Below are 22,033 nucleotides of genomic sequence, written 5' to 3' on the forward strand. Positions count from 1 at the left end.
AGCTTTAAATTAAATGATATTGATATTAATGCTTGTACTAGTATAAAGATTAAATTGGTTCACTCAAGATGATAACTCGATGAACATCTGTCTCCTTTGGTGTCTCATCAAGCTTCGGCTTTTTACAAATATTCGTTCATATTGGTGACACTACAAATCGGTGGTTTAACCTGCAATATCGAAAAACTTATTGATATGTTTCGTACTAAACCCTTTTAACTATATTGACACCGGTTTTGAGTTTGCAGTACAACAAAACACAATATCTCGGAAGCATGATAAACATTTTAGTTTTTGGAACATTTTAACTTACGAGGAGACAAAACACTTAAGGAACACTGAGATTATTCAAGCACACAAAACTTAGATGGGTTTTTTTGTAAATAAAATTCCTTTAAAATTGGAAATACGAAATCCAGTTGAGTTGGATGTTTTATACGATTGGTATCTCTCTCCTTTTGCTTACCTGCATTTAAATTGTGTATTTTGTGGAGTAAGGGTATTGCTTTGAAGCAGCACTGGTGTATTTCAAGGTAGGAGCTGGTAAGAGGCTGGTTATGGATTCCGCAGACAGTAGGTAAAGGTGAGGTGTGGATTGCATCCAGTGTCTACAGAAGAATATTTAATTAGCTTGGCAAAACTCACACAACACGTAATTTCAGACGTCAAGGCGCTGTTTCTCAGAAGTTCACATTACTTATTAACCATGTGTAGATCCGACATGCAAAGACTAGAATTATTCATTTTCTCAAATGCTTTTATTTGAAAAATAAGAATGGAATCCTTCAGGCATAGAGGGAATTCATTTTATTCATAAATATCACATTTTAAATAGCATCAAATACAGGTCTACAATTAAATATTGTATAATTATATCCAAGTACTGCCGAGACCCAGATGATAATTTCAGAGATGAAAGGTTTTTCTTACTCATTTCCCCCCAAAATATCTCATTCATAAACATTAAGGACCCACTTTCCTTGTTATTCAGCGGAAGAGAGTTTAGTATTAATTATCTTCAGATATGATTCACTTTAAGAATAATAAATAACTCTCAAGATTCTTGACATGTAGAGCACCCACGTCAGGAAGTAAATGATAGGATCTTAGTAAAATATATTAATAGATAACGCACTCCCCCCAACATAAATTAATTACAAATTTCGGACTTCAAACCGCTTCAAAAGATAATGTCAACTCGCAACAAATACTGTAAATTGAAAATGTCCCAAGGGACCAATCTAGAGCAGAAAACCTTGATATTCAAATCCCATGAAGAAACATCGATAATTTCCCGAAAGGTGAGTCATATATTGACCAACTGCGATGCATTCCTTTATCCCACAGAAAGAAATCACGTCTACACGGTTGTCACGCCTTAAGTTTGTCAGTAAAAAAACTTTTTTGATTTTCTTGTCGAAGCAAATAGAATCTTCACAGATGAATGCGGAGAACATACATTATTTCTTGTGAAAGCCTTAAATCATACTCTTATCCGGTTAAAAATAAAACAATGTCATGCAATTTAATGTGTGAGCTTTACACGTCTTTATCATTGTTGCTTTAAACTGTGTTTCCCTCGTGTGAAATGAATGTGATTGCGCCACACATGCAGCGATGAATCTTTGGAATTGTGATTCTGCAGATCCAAAGCACAAAGCATTGAGCTTGTTGAGTTATAAGTAGGATTAAAGGAAAGAAGCCATCAACCTTAGTGATCCCCAATATGGCGGAAACAATTCATGTTACAAATATATATATTTAGAAAACATCCAGTTCAAATTTAGTAATATTTCAATTATATACTGTACGTTATAACCTTCAGACTGTTGAAATTTATTGAGACCATCATTACAACAGACCGTAATCTTTGCAAGTAGAGTATCTAAAATTTACATTGACAAGTAATGAAGATGGTGTAGTGGCACCCTAAGCTGTTTTACATGAGGAATAAAGGTCTTTCAATGGCAATTTTTTCCCCTTTACATTTTAGTCTGGTGGCATTAAAATGTCTCACTGGAGGAAAATCGTACTGCTCATAAGGCTGTTAAGGTTGAACACTCTTACTCAAACCTGTCCTATTTATTCGCTCCCCAGCTGTTGTCTAGTGTTCTGCAGTGAGTTCTCGTGTTCAGACTTCTATGAAAACTGACAAAAACGTTTCTTAAATACATTTTCAGGGCGGTAAACATACAGAACTATAGACCAGTTTATTTCCAACGTAGCATTTCTCAATGTTTCAATGAGAAATTGAAAGGATATAATAAAAAAAAATAAACAACATACATCCGATACCTTACTTAGTAGAATGTATTCCATTATTTCTGAGTGATCATAAGCAGATATATACTGTAGCGATAGTTTTATTTATGGGTATTGATAATATTGTTAAGGCTACCGTGACGACAATTTTAAATTTAAACTCACCGATGGATAAAAATGAAAGAAGACGAATAGTTTAAATGTTAGCGATTTCACTTCATTCATCAACCTGTTGCCGAGACTCTGCAACAGTCTTAATAATAACCAACACCTGCCGCCTCACGGTGCCTTCTGCTTTTTTCTGTTTTCCTCCGGCGTCAAATGATCTGTTTGCAGGTTGGAGTAAGACTTTCGAGAAAAAAACCCCAGCAGATTTACTCCAAATGCTATAAATAGGAATACCTAAAAGTAAAATAAGGATGTCTCGAACCAGTCTAATAAACTAACGTTTGGTAAATAATTATTAAGATTTTGAATTAATCTGGTGTAAACATGATAGTATTTTTAAGACCCCAATCTGATTATTTTATATCAGTGTCGTTTCGGAGTGAACACCTTGATAAGAAGCTGTACGCAGGTAACAATAAGGGACATCAGTAATGAGTGTTCCAATAAAGTAAAAACAAATCATTTGCATGAAGTCCAACAAGGAGTAGTTTAAAGCTGTACATTTTAGTTACTTATGGTTTTCACCAAATCACAAGAAGTAACAGGAAACCGAAACTGAAGTGATGTCCAGGATGTCTGAATTGCGGTGAAAACATAGGTTTTCCGTACTTACACTGGCTTACATTTACTTACAAACGTTTAAGGAACATAAATATTTAAACGATATAGATTGTTTACTCGCTTTTACCGCTTTCTAGCTGCAGGGTAGTGTAATTCCGTTATCCTTACTATTTGTTTTAACGGAAACATTTCAGTAATATATCAGTAAATTATCGGTTTACAAAGTAAACTGAAAGAATCAACTTGCATTTAAATAAGAGGTCTATAACCTTTTGTCTTTAAAAAGAACCCTCTGTGACATTAAAATATAAAACTCGATATATTTACAGCATTAGATAACTTTACTGCCAGTAAGAGAAACGTGATCGTAATAGTCTGTTTTAAAAATACAGTATCCAAGTATAGAATATAAATATAGATGTAGCCTGCTTATGGGAAATGCAGTTAGTAAAATAATAGTTTGCACTTTTTAATTTGGACATGATTGTGTGTTTACAGTGGTTAAATAACACTTGGCAAATTGTTTATTTAAGCAAACATTAAATATGAAGCCGTATTTGTATTCAGTTCTCAGGGTAATAACACATCATTGTTTGGCTTACCTCCTATATTTCATGTCATCATTAATAATGTGCCAGAACAGCATTTTTTATGTATAGTGATTTAACCTCACAGAAACATGACACATCCGAGGCAAATACATGCTTTAAATGTTAAGAAGACTCAGACTGCATTTTCAGTTTGTCTTTTCCTCCAAATCTGCTGTTTCCTTGGAGATTTTCTTGGACTAGGCTGTGTGGGTGACAATCCAGCCCATTGTCCAATAAGCACCAGTTCTGGTAACAGTTGTCAAGATTTGTTTCATACAAGAAATTAAAACCAATTAAAGGCAGTCAAAGATAGTCAAGAAAATGAATAATTGACTTTCTTAAAAGGAAAGATTGCTTTGAGTTTTGGAATGCCACTGAGGATAAACTTTTATGTGCCCAAATATCTATACTGTATATCGCAGCAAAGTTTCTTATATACAATGTATTCACAAAAGGTAACCAGATTGTCTTAGATGCATTACTGAAAGTGTAACAAAATTAATAAAAGCTAAAGCAAAGTAAAATTCTAGTATTTTATACAGCCTAAGACATTCCCTTTATGTCTTTCATGTAATAGGATTTACAACTGTATATATTAACAGGAAATTCAATTAACTTTATGTCTTCACACAAAATACATGTTTTCTCCTTCGTGAAATTATCCAGAACCCAGATTCATACATAATTAGAAACATTGTAATTGACCTCAGGAAGTAAATTTTCAGTCTATCTATTCACTGGGGAGCGGTGGCTGTGGCTAAGGATCTGTGACTGTGACTGGAAGGTTGCTGGTTCAAATCCAGCAGCTGGCAGAGAAATCTGTTGGGCTCCTGAGCAAGGCCCTTGACCCCAACTGCTCCAGGGGCACCGTATAAATGGCTGACCCTGTGGTCTGACCCCAAGCTTCTCTCTCCTTGTCTGTGTCTCTCATGGAGAGCAAGCCTGGGGTATGTGAAAAAGACAAATTTCTTATGCAAGAAATTGTATATGGCTAATAAGGTGATCTCTCTCATCCATTTTCTATCCGCTTGATCTAATTGAGTGTTCAGGGGAGCCAAAGCCTATCCCAGCAGGCAATGGGTGCAAGGCAGGATACACCCTGGACAGGATGCCAGTATATTGTAAGGCACTCACACCAAGGGCATTTTTCCTAGAAGTCAATGACTCTACCAGTATGGCTTTGGACTGTAGGAGGAAGCCAGAGCACAAAGTCACACGAACATGGGGAGAACATAGAAACTCCTAGCAGATAGCATCCCAGGATTGAACCCTGAGGCAACAATGCTAACCACTGCATCACCATGCTGCCCTAAATGTGCAGTCAATTGCAATTTTTATTTTCACCTGACTCATTTGTGATTGGCTGATTTTCCCATGTTTATTGCAGTGAGTTGGAACTCAAACTAGCAACAGACATTACCGAACAGTAACACTCAGTAATGTGTCTATAATCTTCTTGCCTCTTGATCGCTCAACCTTAAGGTGGATATAAAGTGCTTTGATGAAATGGGGAGACAAACTAAGAAAGAGAAAGTTTTTCCACACTGTCACTTACAAAAAAAAAAAATTAATTATTAAACTGAAACCACCTGAGACAGGACACTGTTAAATAAAAAAAAGATTAGATTTCCACTTTTTATTATTCAGGGTAAAACAACAATGGTAATCTAGAGAACCTTACAAACCATAGAAACCTATGCCCTGTGTGTGTACTGGTAGCTAAATTCATATTTTATAATAAGCTTAATAATTTGTTAAAAAAGGCTCATGTGAAATAGTTCTCTCAGTAGAACATATGTAAACCACATCTGTACCAGTGTGGGAATTGTTCATGACAAGTGCCGACAGCTCCTTTACCTCATCAGAAAGCCACTAGTCCTGGTGAGGATCAGGAAAACCTGTAGCCTGTGGGCAGAAGTTTAGGGCTCCGGCCGGGACAGCGAGCACCTGACAGCTCAGGCCCTGGAGGGTCCATTGTGAGGCCATGGACAAAGGGCCAGCAGGGGAAACAGCGCACCGAATCATGCCCAGCCTGCACGTCTGGGAGGGAGCTGAGAAGAAACTGGAGTTCCCGGGAGCACGAGGAGGACATGACGCTCCACACAGCACTGGCTGCGACGCCGGGCACCTCAGGACTGGTGAAGGGAATCTGTAACGACTGACATTCTCCCTGAAACAGCTGACAGAAGTGGGACACCTACCGAAACTGAGGATGTCAATTCAACTTTCCTGATTTCTTTCTTAAGCAATCTAAAAATGTTATACAGTAATCATTCAGTGAGACACATTACCCAATTCGTAACCTACTCTGCTGCTTGATTTTTTCTTTTCACCAGGGTTGTGAATAAGTCTGCAGAGCACTGTAAGTATCTCTCCAGTGCTGGCTATTCTCAGTCCTACCTGCAGTAGGAAGGACTGTTTCCTACTAGACCCTACTAGAAACATGAAGCATTTCCCTGGTAGTCAATATTGACATGACTCTAGGTGTTCTCTTTCTTCTTTTTTTCAGCATGGAATAAACCTATTACTTGTTCTTTTGCAGCCTACGCATGCTGACGCAGCTACCCACCTGAACTACTTTCCTGATGTACGCCTGACATAGTTTTCAGTTAGCTTGACAACGTCAACAAGTTTTGTTTTCTGCTTCCAAGAGTGAAATGAGGGCATCTATGAAATGGAGAGCTTCCTGTGATAACGGAGTTTCGAACATTGCTCTGGGAGTATGGCACTCTCGCTTCAAGCACTTTAGTGATGTTCATTCCTACCTTTCATTTGTTTTGAAAATACTATTGGTTCTCACATTTGCCGTCAGAATGCATTGCATTATTCCTTTCTTGCTATTTCTTCGATAGACAATATTTAAAATGAATGGTTCAAATTCTATGCTAGAGTCATGTCAATATTGACTACCAGGGAAATGCTTCATGTGTCTAGTAGGGTCTAGTAGGAAACAGTCCTTCCTACTGCAGGTAGGACTGAGAATAGCCAGCACTGGAGAGATACTTACAGTGCTCTGCAGACTTATTCACAACCCTGGTGAAAAGAAAAAATCAGCAGCAGAGTAGGTTATGAATTGGGTAATGTGTCTCACTGAATGATTACTGTATAACATTTTTAGATTGCTTAAGAAAGAAATATCCAAATTGTACACCTTTCTGTTATGTGATGTTTAATCATTTCATTTGAAGTATGAATACATTTAACTGCCACTATTATGGTGCCTTCTGTATGTTGCACGGTGAGGACTAATGATATCCATAAAATATATTTAAATTATCTATTTATTGTGACATTATTAAGTTTCCTAAAGAAGGACTACTTGTTAAGACATGCTCAATGTTCATCTCTTTCCAAAGTATATTAATATCATAGTCATTAAGTCTTTAAGGGAAATTTAAATTTAACATTCTATAGTTTGTTATTTCTTTAATTTAAATCATCTGTTTCTTTACATTAATTTTGGTTCTGTGTATTTTTAACTTTCTATATTTTGTATGCCATGGTGTTTGCCACTGACAGACACTGTCCAGAGAAACAGTAAAAAACAAGTAAAAAGACAATCGGTGCTCAATCTGCAATACACCACTAATTTGAACAGAAATGCACAATGTTTCTATATGTTCATCATACAGACTTTTTTCTTTTCATTAACTGGCCTGTAACAGCATGCTTGACTTGATTGTGAGGTAATAAGTTTAAAGGTGAGCAATAAGAATTGTATCAGTCCATTCCTTCATGTTTTTATTGTAAATAATGGCATAATGCCATAACAAGGTAGTTTTATGTGAACTTGATATACATCCAAGACAAATATTAGGAAAACAATTTATTTTAGTCTGGAACAGAGAGAAGACTGTTAGGGAGCTTGATACAAGTCTTCAAAATACTCAAAGACTTTGAGAAAATCAACCCAGCGGATTTCTTCCAAATGGTAGAAACTGGAACCAGAGATCCCAGGAGGAAACTGTGCAAAAGTGCATATAAAACTGAGAACAGGAAAACATTTCCTTACCCATAGGTTGGTGGTAGGGAACAAGCTACCCACTCAAGCCATTGAAGCTGATATCCTGAGGGGTCGCAATGCTCCAGTATAGTGAAGGGGACTCTATATTGTAAAAAGGCGCTGTCCTTCAGATGAGATGTAAAACTGAGGTACTGACACTTGGTGGTCATTAAAAATCCCAGGGCATTTAAATAGATATATATTAATTAATCCCGTGAGGGAAATTGCAGTTTCTTGAAAAGAGTAGGGGTGTAACCCCCGGTGTCCTGGCCTTTCCCAGTCATGGCCTCCTAATAATCCCCATCTATGAACTGGCTTCATTACTCTGCTCTCCTCCCCGTTGATAGCTTATGTGTGGGGAGTGTTCTGGATCACTCTGGCTGCCATCGCATATCCAGGTGGGTTTGCATATTGGTGGTGGTGGAGGGGAGTCCCCATTACCTGTAAGCACTTTGAGTGAAGTGGCCAGAAAAGCACTATATAAGTGTTAGGGATGATTGGCCTCCTCTCGTTTGTAATCCTTTTCCTTCTTGTGTTCAATGGGTGGATTCACCGGAATGGATTGTCTCTTTTCTATTTTGGTTAAAAAGACGGTGATTTAAGTGTCAGGTGTATCCCAACTGATCTTCTTAAGGTCTGCATTTCAAAGAAATTGCATAATGGTGATGTGATCTATATAAGTTTCCTTTTGGGAAGGTGAATAATCTCTCGAAAGTGTAAGATGTTGTTTGAAATAAACAACTCTTTCATGCAATTTTTTTGTCTTGACTATAACACATAAAGACAGAGATTTAATGCCAAGATAAGAAGACACCTTTGGGGTCTTCTTTAAGAAACAGAACTCCTAACTAAAATTCAGTGTGAGTTCTGTGGATCTTGTTCTGCCACGGCGGCTTTAGTTTTCTCAAAAGTAGTTCTGTTGTATAAACGGAGGAGAAGGATGAAAGCTTGACTTCTGCTCACATGGAAAGGGTTACAAGGATAGCAGTGGCCAGAAAAGCGCTGGAGGCTTCAGCCTGCACACGTCTAAAGAAATGCTCCTAACAAATTCGACTCCCTGTGACACATTATGCACAAGCTAATGCTTTTAGCGTTCTTTGATCCAGCGCATTAAGTGTACTTATTATTTTACGTCATTAGTGAATGTTTATAAAAACCGAGGTACTCCTGCCCCCACAGACACATGCTCTCTCTCTTTCCCTTCCTCTCTTTTTTCCTGCCTTCTGTCTCATCCCCCACTTTTCTCCTTTTACTGTTTACGCTACCTGGCGACTGTGTGTTTTGAATAGAACTACTCATTCTGGAATAGAAGCCCATCTATACAAGGATCTTTTCACATCCATCTGAATAATGAAGTGTTCATCGCCTCAGTTCACAAGTACAAGGACAGTATGAGAGCAGGCACTGTACCTGTAATGCAGGGAAAAATGCAAAGTTAAAAGCACATGCTGGCCACACAATAGAACATTTCAGGCTGGGGTTGTTGAAATAAAGACAACCATTGATGACGTTGCTAAGGAGACCATATCATCCATCGTGATCTGAGGGTTAAATGGCCAGCATTGCACTAAGAACCAATTATATAAGAAATATAACTAATGAAATATAAGAAATGACAAAATACAGATAAAGAATGAAGTGTGTGGGCCTTTATTTCTGAGTACTTCTGCCATTCTCTTTGTATTATTTATTTTCTTGGCCAATACCCTTATACAGGATGATGAACAGTGTTTACAAGGTTTTTCATTTTTTCATTAAACATACTGTAGGCACAAAAGAATAAAAAAATACGATTGTGTACGTTGTCTATCTACATGTCTTTCCTTCTAGCTGCTGTTCAAAATGCAAGACATGAAAGAATGTAAAATTGCAGTGACTGCTGAATTTTTGTTATTTGTTTAACTTATTTTAGTTGTAAATCACAACATTTTTACACAAGTTAAGAAAATATGAATGGTTACAAACAACACAAAGCCATTGGACCCATCTAACCTGTTTGGAAGTTAGTAGCTAAGTAGCTAAGCTCATTCAGCAATTTATTTAAAGAATCTTGGCCATCAGCTTCAACAACGGGGCATGGATAGCTGGTTCTATACCCCCACAACTTTTTGTATGAAGAAGTACATCCTGTTTTAGATTTAAATGCACTTCAGTGTAGTTTTAGCTTGTGACCTTTTTTTCGTGTTTCACCAAAAAACCCACAAGATTAATTTCAAGCCCCTGAAATTAAAAAGATTAAGATCTGTTAGCCTGTCAGTGTAAAACATTCCTTTATGCCCTGGAATATATCTGGCTGCTCTTCTCTGGATTGATTCCAGAGCAGCAATGACTTTTTGTTATATGGTGAAGAAAATTATACACAATATTACTCATGTCTTACTAGTGCATTATACATTTTGATAATATCATCCCTTGATTTAAGCATTTTGTTTAGCTTTTTTATGTTTTTTCCATTATGACCATAAGATTTAAATTAAGTGTCCACATAAACATATACATAAAAAATGATCCCAGTACAGATCCCTGTGGCACTCCAGTAATTACATCACCCTGTAACAGTTATTGCTGTTTGTTCAAAACACTGTTAATGAAGCAAGAGTTATTTTTTCTAAATCTATGTTGACTATCCCCTAGAATGTAATTTCCATATAGGTGATCCTCTAATTTGTTTTTTCCATTATCTTAAATCACTAGTATCATGCTCACATTCACATTTTATTTATTTTTACACCCTCCTGTTTTTTTTTTGTGTTTGTTGATTAAGAGTTGGTTAAAATACAAGTTCAAAGACATAAAAAGACACTTGGGAGATGGGGAGCTTTTATACGAAACCCAAATTTCTCATAAAAATAATATCAGTGTAAAGCCACTAAACCAAATGGTATTTCATTAAGAAGTCCTTTCCTCACAGCATTGTTGACTCCTGTATTTTTATCTAAAAATGAAGCGACATTTAATTATTGAAAATAAATTATAAGGGTCTATAGTTCATTTTTATCTGTGAGTTCCACAGGCTTTGTGATGGTAAAAGAACCATTGATTTCCCTTTCTAGGCTGAGATATGAAATAAAATCATTCAGCCACATCTAGGCTGTATTCTAAGATTCTAATCTGACCTTCAGTGGGAGTAGGAGCTTTTGTTCCAGGAGTCCCAAAGTGTCCAGTTTACTGCATCGGCTGAATCCAACCAAAGAAGCTACTTCTTTTTCTTTTTTAAATGAAACTGTGTGACATTATGATTGTTTCATCACAGATTTACAGAGGTACATCTGTACATCAGAGGTACAACCTTTCATTCAAGCTGAAGGCTAGTGGCCCCATTCCTCTTTTGGGCATAAAAGTAACAAAATAAAAACCTCCATTACTAGAACAGGTATAACTTATTAATTTATCTAGGCTTGTCATTTAACATTTATTTAGTCACACTGATGAGAATCTTCAAAAACATGTGCACAGCACCTCAAGGCAAACTATACAAGAACAGCCAGTATGAAGTGTCATAGGAATTAATCTATCACATTTATCAATCAAATCTAATTGACTCATTGCCAGGTGTTCCTTGTCATTAACATCAGTTATTGCTCTCTCCACAACCATAAAGTTCAAAGACTACTTTTTTTTAATGCAGAATATGGATTTAGCAGCATACACTGCTAGCTGAGAACCTGGCTAAAAGTACAGTTAGTACAGTAAATCATATGTCTTATATAATAGAACTGGGTTTCTTCATAAATAAAGAAACATATTGAGTGAAAAGAGTCTTTGTAAAGTAGTACATTTTCAGTGTCTATTCCTTTGAAATGAAAAATATATTGAAAATCATAAACATTATGAATCTTTCAAGTTACTTGATAAAGCCTTTTGTATCACGCTTAGTGTGATCAATGACAGACTCCCACTCAGACACATTAAAATCTTTTTATGATCGCACATATTCATTTTTCTGGAATTAAAGTCAAATACCATGGAATTGCCTTTGAAATGGTTCTTTGATATATTTATATATCTCCTGTGTTATGCAATTGTCTTTTGTTATTCTTTCAGTTTCGCAGAGAAAATATCTTATTTTAGGCGTGCTAGATTTGAAGGCCAGTTAAAATACAGACACACATGACTTCAGCTTTAGCTGGAAGTCTCACCTTCACACTTCATTTCAAACTGAATTTCAGAATCCACCTGGGAGGTTCACTCCTTTGTTTTCTTTTTTTCCATTCCTAAAATTTCACAAACTGACTGCATGGGAGTCCTAGTCTTGTGCAACTGACTCATTAAAATAAACATTAAAATAAACATAACGATTAACATGGGGGGCAAACAGCATGATGTTTCCTCCTTTTGTACTTTAAGCTTCCAAATGCTTCTCTGTTGCAGTTTGTAGTTTTAACAGCTAATCTGTCAGTTAGGCCAACGACATAACTTCAGTGCCTTGAGTGTTATCTCAGCTAGGATCCTCCATTAAATTTCTCAAACTCTTGTTTATATATGATAATGAGTAAAAAGTGGTATTTCAAATAAATCATTATTTTAATTACATCAATACTGGATTCAGAATGAGAAGAAACAGAAGACTTGCATTCAAGAACTGCTGGAATGTTGGATATGAAGTGTTTCAAGAAGGATTTAAAAATTAATTTTAAACACATGCAGTATTGGCTGGTGTTAAAGTTTGTACATTGAAAATAGGTAAGACAAGGGAGGTGAAGGTTTAAACCTACATGATTTCAGGGTTCATATGTGGTGAAGGATAGCCTTTAAAATAAAATTATGCTAGTTAATGTTCAATGTTTGTTATCTGTAATCCACATAATAGTTATACTTTAGTAGCTAAGCTGTATTCCAAATGATACAGTTAATAATATTCTTAATATTTTCCTTCAGAATGCTACATGCATGCTGGATGAGTCAAAATAATCTTATCTTTAAAGTTTAAACATATTTTGTATTTGTCACTCAAGGCTGTCGGTGCTCTCAGCTGACCCCTGTTTTTATTCACCATGCATGAAGTCACATTCTAAATGGTAGCAAAAGGTGGGGAGGAGGAAACCTCTCTGGAGATCATTTTTTCTTCTAACCTTTTAGCTGCAAAATGTCAAGTTCCATGGTAAGAAAGTGAAAACACTTCATTCCATAGGTGTGGATTCTGAGATCAAGATTGTGATTATTTTTCCCATGAGATGGGTGTGTTGGGGTGTGTATCTGTGCTTGTCTGTACGTTATTTGGAGGGGTTTGGCAGACTTTCAATACCATTGCTTAAATGACAACAAACAACAAAATGTAACTGTCTCTCGAGATATGTAGACTTAAGGTTCTATAAAGCAGGGACATAGTCACAAAGATATCTTGTTGTTTTCTTTGTAAATCATAACACTAAAAACGTACAAAGTCTCCAAAAAGCCATTTTGGAGTAAAAGGTTTTGAGAAGACAAACCCATTATGGTTTATCAATTATCTGCCTCTGTGACGTATCTTGATTTTCTGAGTAGTAGAGTGAAGCATGCCATAGACTACAGCCAACATAACTGACAAATTGCAAATGCCTGAGATATGGCATTGTCTCTGAATGAGAACTGACCAGTCAGTGGGTGAAGATTTTCTTTGAGTTAATGCTGTCACTATGTACTCTGGGCTATAAGTACACAGAGGTTAATACATTCATTTGAGTGACTTATGCCTTTCAGCTGTAGGCTTGTGTTTTAGTTTTTAAGGATCATCATTTTGCTTTTGGTTGTATTTTGCTTTCAGCTGTCTCCAAAGATTTTCTGGATATTTTTATATACATAGTCTTGTCCTTGGAGCCTGTAGAAGGTTTTGTACCTACATGTGAAACATTCATCAGATTATTGGTCACAAAAATGTGGTTAGCAATAGCAGTTTAATTGTTTCCCCTGTCGCTAATTCACAGTTTATTTAAAGCTAGACTTTGTCAATCTTAAAGCATTGATATTAATATAAAATAGAAAGAAAGAACAAAGTGCTTCAAACGAGCTTTTAAACACCTTCGTTATAGCTCTAATGGTGATCTAAAGCTTAGTAACACTTTTTTGAGTTTTTTGCTTTTTAGTTTAATTGTACTGTATCTGTTTTCCATTTAAATTAATGAATGAGCTTTTCTAGTAATGCACTTTTTTTATAACATAAGAACTCAAAAGTTGCCTGATTTTGTATATGGTCTGCTTGTTCTGAAAATTGTTATTTAAAAAAAGTAAATTAAATGTCATTCTCCATTTCTACTAACTTTTTCCCTGTGCATGTTTCATTTTGTGGCCAGTTCTGAGATAATTTTTATAATAAATGAATAATCTTGTTTTGGAAAAAGGCTTTTGTTGGCATTTGCTATTTCAAAGCACTTGTATGTCTGTTCTGACTTGGAAACATTTTATTGAAATTCTATGTGAGTTTGGCTGCCTTTTGGAAGACAAGTCTTCTCTTTTTAGTGGAGCAGCCACTTGAATTAGTATAACCACAAGAGGAAATACACACATGCATATTATTTATTTAGCGGATGCTCTTATTTTCCCAGGAAGTGCAGAGCATCTTTTTCAAGCAGGGATTTGCCATGTTATTACTGTGCCCAGTTTCCATGGCAGCAGAGAACTGTGGTTTAACAGTTTTTTTTTCAGAGGGTTTTTTTTCATAATACTACATCAGCCAGGACCATTAACTATCATCCAAGCGCTGTTCATAGGATATCTGAGAGTTAAAAAGCTTAAAGCTGGAAATGATTAATTTACTCAATTATGGCTGAACAGTAAGTGCTTCAACCTTTTTTTGACCTTTGCCAAGGAGTTAAATATTGTCTTACATTACACCAAATTTATATATTGAAATGTTATACTCCACAGACCTCTTATAATATTTACTCTTTTAGAAAAAAAAATGTCAAGCAGTGGTAAAAAACCAGACATTTTGTTTTTCCAGACAGAAGAAACATGTCAACTCTTACAAAGAATGCAATAAAAAAGTCTCTGAGACACACTAAATTAAGTAAGCAATGATGTAACTTCTTTCTGTATGTGATCACATTGTCTGTTGTAAATATTTGATGGCTTCCTAGTTCTATAAACATCTTAGTTTTGCCTACACTAATTTCTGTGTTTGGTGTTGAAAAACTACAGTATGAGCTCATTACAGAGATGCAAACAATTTAAAAATGTAAAATACTCAATGTGTTCTCCCATTTTCACATAGAGTAGCCTAATCAGCTCTGTCCACTGCCAACTGGGAACCACACAGAGTGAAGGAGACGATGGACTCTATTCCTCTAATTTCACACTCCACTTACATCCTCTTTTCTCTCTAAAACCCTGATGGGCAGGTCCTGCCTTGCTGTAGAGCCCCCAAAACCTGTCTCTTTTTTGCAGGAATCTTTACCTGCTCACCCCATGAACTATATCATCCCCAGGTTGTTCTCTTTGGCTCATCTCCTAAGAACCTAAGAGTCTTACTGTAGGTTCCTCCTGGCAGAGGAAGCAGGTGTTTGAAGTCTGAATGAAATAGTAAGGAAACAGAATATACAGAGAGTCCTGGGGAAATGTATTAGTAGTCTCAAAAGAAGAAACAGCAAAAGGACATACTTTGCTGGGAAAACTACAAAGGTTTTCTATCAAGACATCCTCTTTGATAGCCATTACACTTGCATAAACCTAGGACAATTTGGCATACAGCTTCAGCAGTACATCACTGTCTCCTGTTGTCATTTCAAGAATAACCATCTTTCTCACCTTTCTGTTAAGATCTTCCCATAACATGTTGGTGGCTTAAACGTATACGGTACTGAGGACACCTGCACATCCCATTTGAAGCCCGCTTGATCATTTCAGTTGTGTAGCTGTAGTTTGGATATGTGATTTTGGTTTTTCTATAATGTTTACAAGTAACCTGGAATTTGCCAGCTCCAGGAGAAAACCAATTGCAAGTTGCAAATTAAAATATGTGACATGCATTTTAAACAGTAACATTTGTGTAACATTTCTCCCTGCCAAAGCTGTTCCTTTGTCTGACATTGATGACCACTGGCCACTGACAATGTCAAGAGGATGATATTCTGATTTAGCAAAAGGAAGCATACAGCATGACATACAATCCTGGATACTGCATTGATAGGATTTATAATCACATTTAAGATTTAATCTGAGCAACAAATATCTAGTAGTTTTAAGCAGTTGTTTCTGTAATGTCTGTGTGAATTTTACCTGACCTTCAAAAACTCAGGTACTAAATTAAGAATGTATATATATATATTTAATTTGTAAATCAACAAAAAATATGTTTTAAAGATTTTTAAAGGACAAAATTAAGGCAAACCTAAAAGCATTCAGGTATGGCAGTATAACTTCAGTTTCCAGATTTACAAGTATAATACATATCCTTGCTTGTTTCCTTCTTCAGTCTCTGGTGTGCTGAGATGAATTTTGATGAGCTTCAGTTTGTGCTGCTCATTATCACACATGTATGATTTTCAAAGAATTTTGGCTCCATAAGTTCTGGTCTCCCTTAGAGTTCTTACACATAAGCTTTGTTTTGATCATTGAAAAAAAATAAAATATTTATGGCCTTCGGGATATAGCTCAAGCAACTTTTTAAAATGAAAGAATTTCAACTTTTTTCAGTCAAAGTTGTTAATGTTCTATTGATAAAAACAACAAAATCCAATAAGGTTTTCTTAAAAAAATGTTGCTGTGTCTCTAAATACATTGCTTTGTCCTACCCTCACCCCTCCAGCAATGTTCTTAAAAAATACAATAAATAAAATAATTTAAAGGCAAAGAAACATCTCTAAAACCTCTGTGCATTTGTTTCTGGTATTAGAGAGATGGATTTCGATGAAAAGTTGACAATCTGTAAGTACTTCTGGAGGCTGTCATGAATGAGTGTGCAACTATTTTTTCTGCAGTACCCAACTAAGATGCCATATTTTCTGCGTTGTGAGGAGAGCATGTCCCTATTTGCTCTTGTAGCATGTCCCTGTTTGCTCTTGTTTCACGTGTCTTATGCCTTTTTTTTAAAAAAGACAGTCTTTTAAAAAAAAACAAAGTGCAACTTCTTCAGCACTCAATATTGCAGGATAATTACATTTCTAATTGTTGTGGAAGGCTGTAATTTAACTGCTCACTAATCTTTGCCTTATATAAGTGCAAATATACAGTATATCTACATTAAAAAATAGAATCATAACTGTTTTATAGGCCTACAACTACAAGCGATTAATGTTCAATGGTCACATAAAGGTCATAAAAAACAAATTACCTAAGCATTGCATTAATTTGCTGCCAGATTCTGTCAAGATAGTTACATCAGTTTTGTTTTCTTGAATTTAGCAGTTTACACAGCCACACATTTGTCCACACATCAGTCCCTTCTTTGAATTGTAAGCCATAAAGAGAGCTGAATGAATTACTGCTGTTTTTATTGAGAACATGATCCTTCGGTCTTTCCATTTTTATCACAAAAATACAAATCCTTGACTGCATTTAATATCTTTTAAAATGAAAAATTCTTAATAATTTTAACTTTAATTTTACGGACTCAAACAAGAAATTATGTCAGAAAAGCAATTGAAATTTGGTATTAATACCTCTGATAATAAACTTCATGTTCAACAAGCAAAAGGTTTTCATTGTTCAAATAAGCCATTCTGAAAATCATTATTGTATTGTTGCTATGGTGATGTGAAGCTTTGTGGACTGACTAATTTTTGGTCAATTTGAAACTGACATACAGTATAATGCACATTGTAAATGAATAGTTCTGCATAGTTTTTGATTAAGACATTTTAAATAAGCTGATCTTAATAAAATACATGTATATTCTTGGTGTGTTTTATCAGAGGGATAAGCAAAAAACATATATGTTTTGGAAGAAGAGGTTTGGAATCACTTTGCTATCCATAACACATAGTATGCAAGTGTCCTAAAAATGAAGTAAAAAGGAAAGACGTAATGATGGGTCTGTCATTGCTTGAATTTACTTTTGTAGGCAAGTATAGTGTACAAAAAAGCAGAGTACGACAATGACATTGAACAATCAAAATAACCTGTTTCTCAATAGATTCCCTCTTAATAATGCCACCACATATCTGCTGAGGAAATGCCCACAATGAAAATGCTTTTAAGCTGACTTGCCAGCTTCAGCACTGAATCCTCACAGTTTGAATTTTATTGCAAGATGCAGTCACATGCACTTAATAACCACGGAACTTGAACCATGATCATACTGAAATTGTTAAATGCTCCAGGTGCTCCTCCATCACACGGTACCCTCATGTCCACTCCAACAACAGCATCTGCCTTCTTAAGGAATATCTCTAATCTCATATTGTGTTTTGGTGATTTTTAAAGATTAGCCTTTAAAGAACTATATTATTATGGTATCAACTTTTGATTTTTTGGGTATCTTTTTCGAAAAAAAAAACCCCTAAAGATTAGTTAGTGATGTCTATATTACAATAAGAACTTTGAGTAGGAATTGCCTTAATTTTAAAAATGTGATGAAAGGGACAACAAGCAGCTGTCATGACAAGCTTGCATGGAGAATACAAAACCATTTAAAAAAACAAGATTGCTTAGAAATCTGGAAAGATTTTATTGTGTGTATGTATTGTACACATGTATGTGTGTGTGCTTGAATGTGTAAATCATATGTGTTTTAAAAAAGCTGATTTAACTTGTAAAACAAACCTTAAAAAATCAGACATAGAGAAGGGTATTCAGTTAAACATACAGAACAGATCCCGTGGCAAGCTTAAGACACATTTTCTGTACATTTTTGTGATGGTTAGTCTGCATTTGCTGTGAATTGGCAGCATGGAGTATTAAAAGGACATGTTGATAGTTTATTTTTGTAGCCTAAGGCTGAAACCTAGCCTGAACTAATTTGCTGGAAAGTCATCACATCCATTCCCTTATCTGACCTTAGAGAGGATGTACAGTTCTCACCAGCCTAAAAGAAACACTAGCGTTCCTTAGCTGTTCAGCAGTTTTGACTTTGTATACTAAACATCTGTATTTGGCATACCAAATACACACTTCATGGCTAACCATGTTAAGATGTAAAGAAGACTGTACTTCAAACTCACATACAGTTTATTAAGAAAGGTCAGAAATTAGACTGTAAGGTATCATTCAGAAGACACAATTAAACGGCTCTGTAAACAGTCTAAAAATTGCACATATTGTATACCAATGTGTATGTGAATGAGATGGGTAGCAGTCATCTTGGGGCATCGATCTACGGGGATATTCAATAACATTTAAACTAAAATGTTAGGAGGAGAATGCAATGAAAATCTGCAAAGGAGATATGCAAGGGGTATAAAGAACAACAACCGAGGTAGAAGCAAAACACCAAAGGACCAGGTAATTTAGCATTTATATCTGAATTTCAGGAATTTTGTAAACCAAAAAATAAAAGCAATACAAGCTTTTGCATTTGAAATTGATTGCAATGTAATTGGAATCACTGAAACACGGCTACAAGAGAGCACTGGCGATGTATTCAACGTTAGTGAATACAGTAAGTGTTCTGAAGAAACAGGAAAGATGCAAGAGAAGGTGATGTTGTATTATACATCCACATGAGTATTCAAGTATAGGAACAAAATCTAGATCTGGTACTCAGAATCTATATGGGTCAGATGTATAAAAACCTCATTTAAAGGACATAGTGACAGCAGCATGCTACAGATTCCTAAATTCAGATGTTTTTTTATAATACAGTCTTATACAATGAAATATAAGTGGCACAGTAGCAGGGTGGTCAGCATGGCAGGGCTTGCATCCTGAGTCCAGTTCCTGGGGTGCTGTCTGTTGTGGAGTTTGTACTGTATGTTCTCCCTATGTTACTGTGGGTTTCCTCTGGGTGCTCCAGTTTCCTCCCATAGTCCAAAGACATGCTGGTGGGTTAACTGGCTTTTTGGAAAATTGGCCCTGGTGTGAGTGTATACAGTATGTGTTTGTGTTTGTGTGTGCCCTGCAATTGACTGACATCCTGTCTGGTAAGGTGGTTAGTAAATAAATAGATGGATGAATATCCAATGTAAAGTCCAAGTAAAATGTGTGTGAATAGAGGAAGAAGGAGATAATGGGAGATTTTAATTTTTCTCACATAGATTAGAGCACATCATCAGGGATGTCATTAGGTGAAACTGAAATGTTAAAGCATGTGTATAGTAATCTAGTATTTTAAAATTATCAGGGCAGAGGGAGATAACCTTTAGGGAACCTCTGTGCCGCAAATAATTTAATAAGGCCAGGCTTTTATTTAACTGATCTCAATGTCTGCCCGTTTGAATCTTCTACCGCATTCTAAACCCTTGTTTTTAATCGTGCTGATTTTGTTGTCTCTTCTCCTTGTTTTTTTTCCTTACTGTTAAGCGGTTTGAGTAGCTTCTTTTAAAGGTGCTATATAAATAAAAAAAAGCTTATTGTTAAAGTTCCTCAGAAAATACTAATTTTACAATTGCAGATTCAATGAAATGTACATTTTTGGATTAAGAACTGGTAAATGCATAAAAAACCTGAACCCACAGGGATCTGTATTAGGGCCACTATTCTTGTTTGTAAGGTAATCACAAGCCACCAACAATGTAGAAGCTACAAAGGAAATTCAAACAATTTAGATGAAAAGCAATACTGGGGAAACATCGGGTAGACGATGTTTAGTGTAGACGTGCAGAGTGTTAAGCAAACTACTTAACCTACTGTAAAGCTGTAAAATAGGAAACACTGAGCAGAGGAACCTATGTAAGCAAATGAATTAAGGTGTTGCTGACTAACGTTTTCATCTTCTCGACAATATGGAGAATTAATAAAAAGAAAATTCTGTGTATAGTTAAAAATTAAAATTGCACAGTGCTCTAAAGTGCATTAGAGAGTAGAGTGAGAGGGAGAGCTACACGCGAGACGTCGCCACTGATCGGCGCCAATTGGATCCTGGTCAGTGTTAGTATTTTAGATTAGATACACCACAATGTGGGGCACAAAGGTATATCCTACTCTGACAGGATACAAGATCTGAAGCTTTTTGGCCTTGAACAGAAAAGACTGAGAGGTTCTAATTATTCAGTTTTAACATATAATAAAATGATTTTTATTCAGTGGAAAAGATTAACTACAGAAACATTTACCATAGTAACTGTGGCACTATTGCATTTGGGTTTGGACATGATCGGTTGAATTAATGGGCTGGAAAAGAACAAACAGGATCCAGCACTTTGATAACAAACAGTAGTTTACTTAAGATAATAGCTTAACCTCTCACATAAGAGATCAGCAAGATAATTGTCACACATTAAGAGAATAGCATAAATACTATAGCACCACTCTTATTGACCTGGGGCATAAAATAGCTTCTTTCTTCAGATACACTGTATCTGAATAATAAGCATTGATACTGGAATTCTAATTACCCTCACTCTCTATCAACTAAACTAACAATTCTTTATTAAACATGATCTCCTTCCAAGGATTCAAAGTAAGATATGTTTATTGCACTTGAAAGACGTCATTGACAAAACCATTGCATTGTTAGGGTGGCGTACTGTCAACAGCCTTAAAAGAAGTCTAGTGCTGTACTGAAGTCATTTAGCATTTACATGGCATTGTGCAGCTGCTTAGTCTTTTATTCCAAGCATTGCCAGAACATGAAGACGGGTTTTAAAGCTATTTTTCTTGTAAAGCTCATTCAGATACAAATCTAGCAACCTAGGTGTTTGCACTAAGTTTCAGCTGGCCAATCTGACACATTTTGTAAAAGTTTAGGTCTTTAACAAGGCAGAAAAAACTGAATTTGAAGCCCACAATCACTGACCTCCTTCTTACGTATGGAAGCTGAAAACATTCACTAAGACTGCAAGGGTTTGTCTCGATTTCCAATGAAGAGCAGCCCTCCTGCTGCTCGATTTTTCACAGCACATTTGATGAGACTGTCTTTATCACTCTGTATTATTGGACCTGTCTTTCATGACATCCTCATTTCGCTTCCTAAAAGCCTTCTATTTATTTCCTGTGGGCTGAGTTTGCTAGCTTCGTACCTCTTTAATTATTAGTCCTCAAACGGTTGCAATTATCTGCTGCCAAAGGTTCATTGAAATATTTCTGCTTACCTTTCTTTGCCGAAGGATTTTTGTTGCTGAAATACACTGTTGGCTTATAACCCGGTTACCTTCTATAAACTGTGCTGGATTCTTGGCACAGCTGCAAGGTTCATCTGAGGACAGCACAGAACTGGAAAAACAGCCAATGCCTCCCGCATACTTATGAGTGTGGCAGTGCTCCAGCAGACAGGACTGATAGTTTATCAGCAAGGCAGCCATCAGTGAATGATTTTACAAAAGCCACCGATCCTGGCTTCCTCTTTTTAAGATTTGTCTCCAAATATATTTCCATACATTGTTTTCTAAAATATTTGTATAGTTTGGACCCCCCCACTACTGACTTTAAATTAAGGTAA

At 36.0% G+C, this 22,033-nt stretch overlaps 1 long non-coding RNA gene across 1 annotated transcript in view; it reads right to left on the minus strand.

Moving 5' to 3' along the window:
* LOC107077762 (uncharacterized) overlaps window positions 1-21,779 on the minus strand; it is a 40,542-nt gene extending 18,763 nt beyond the window's left edge. Inside the window, exon 1 of the long non-coding RNA XR_001478756.2 lies at window positions 21,687-21,779. This is a non-coding gene — a long non-coding RNA (uncharacterized lncRNA). The remainder of the gene's footprint in view (window positions 1-21,686) is intronic.
* Between the last annotated feature and the right edge of the window lie 254 nt (window positions 21,780-22,033).

The sequence above is a fragment of the Lepisosteus oculatus genome, chromosome 8 (assembly GCF_040954835.1).
Source record: "Lepisosteus oculatus isolate fLepOcu1 chromosome 8, fLepOcu1.hap2, whole genome shotgun sequence".
Classification (NCBI taxonomy): Eukaryota; Metazoa; Chordata; class Actinopteri; order Semionotiformes; family Lepisosteidae; genus Lepisosteus; species Lepisosteus oculatus.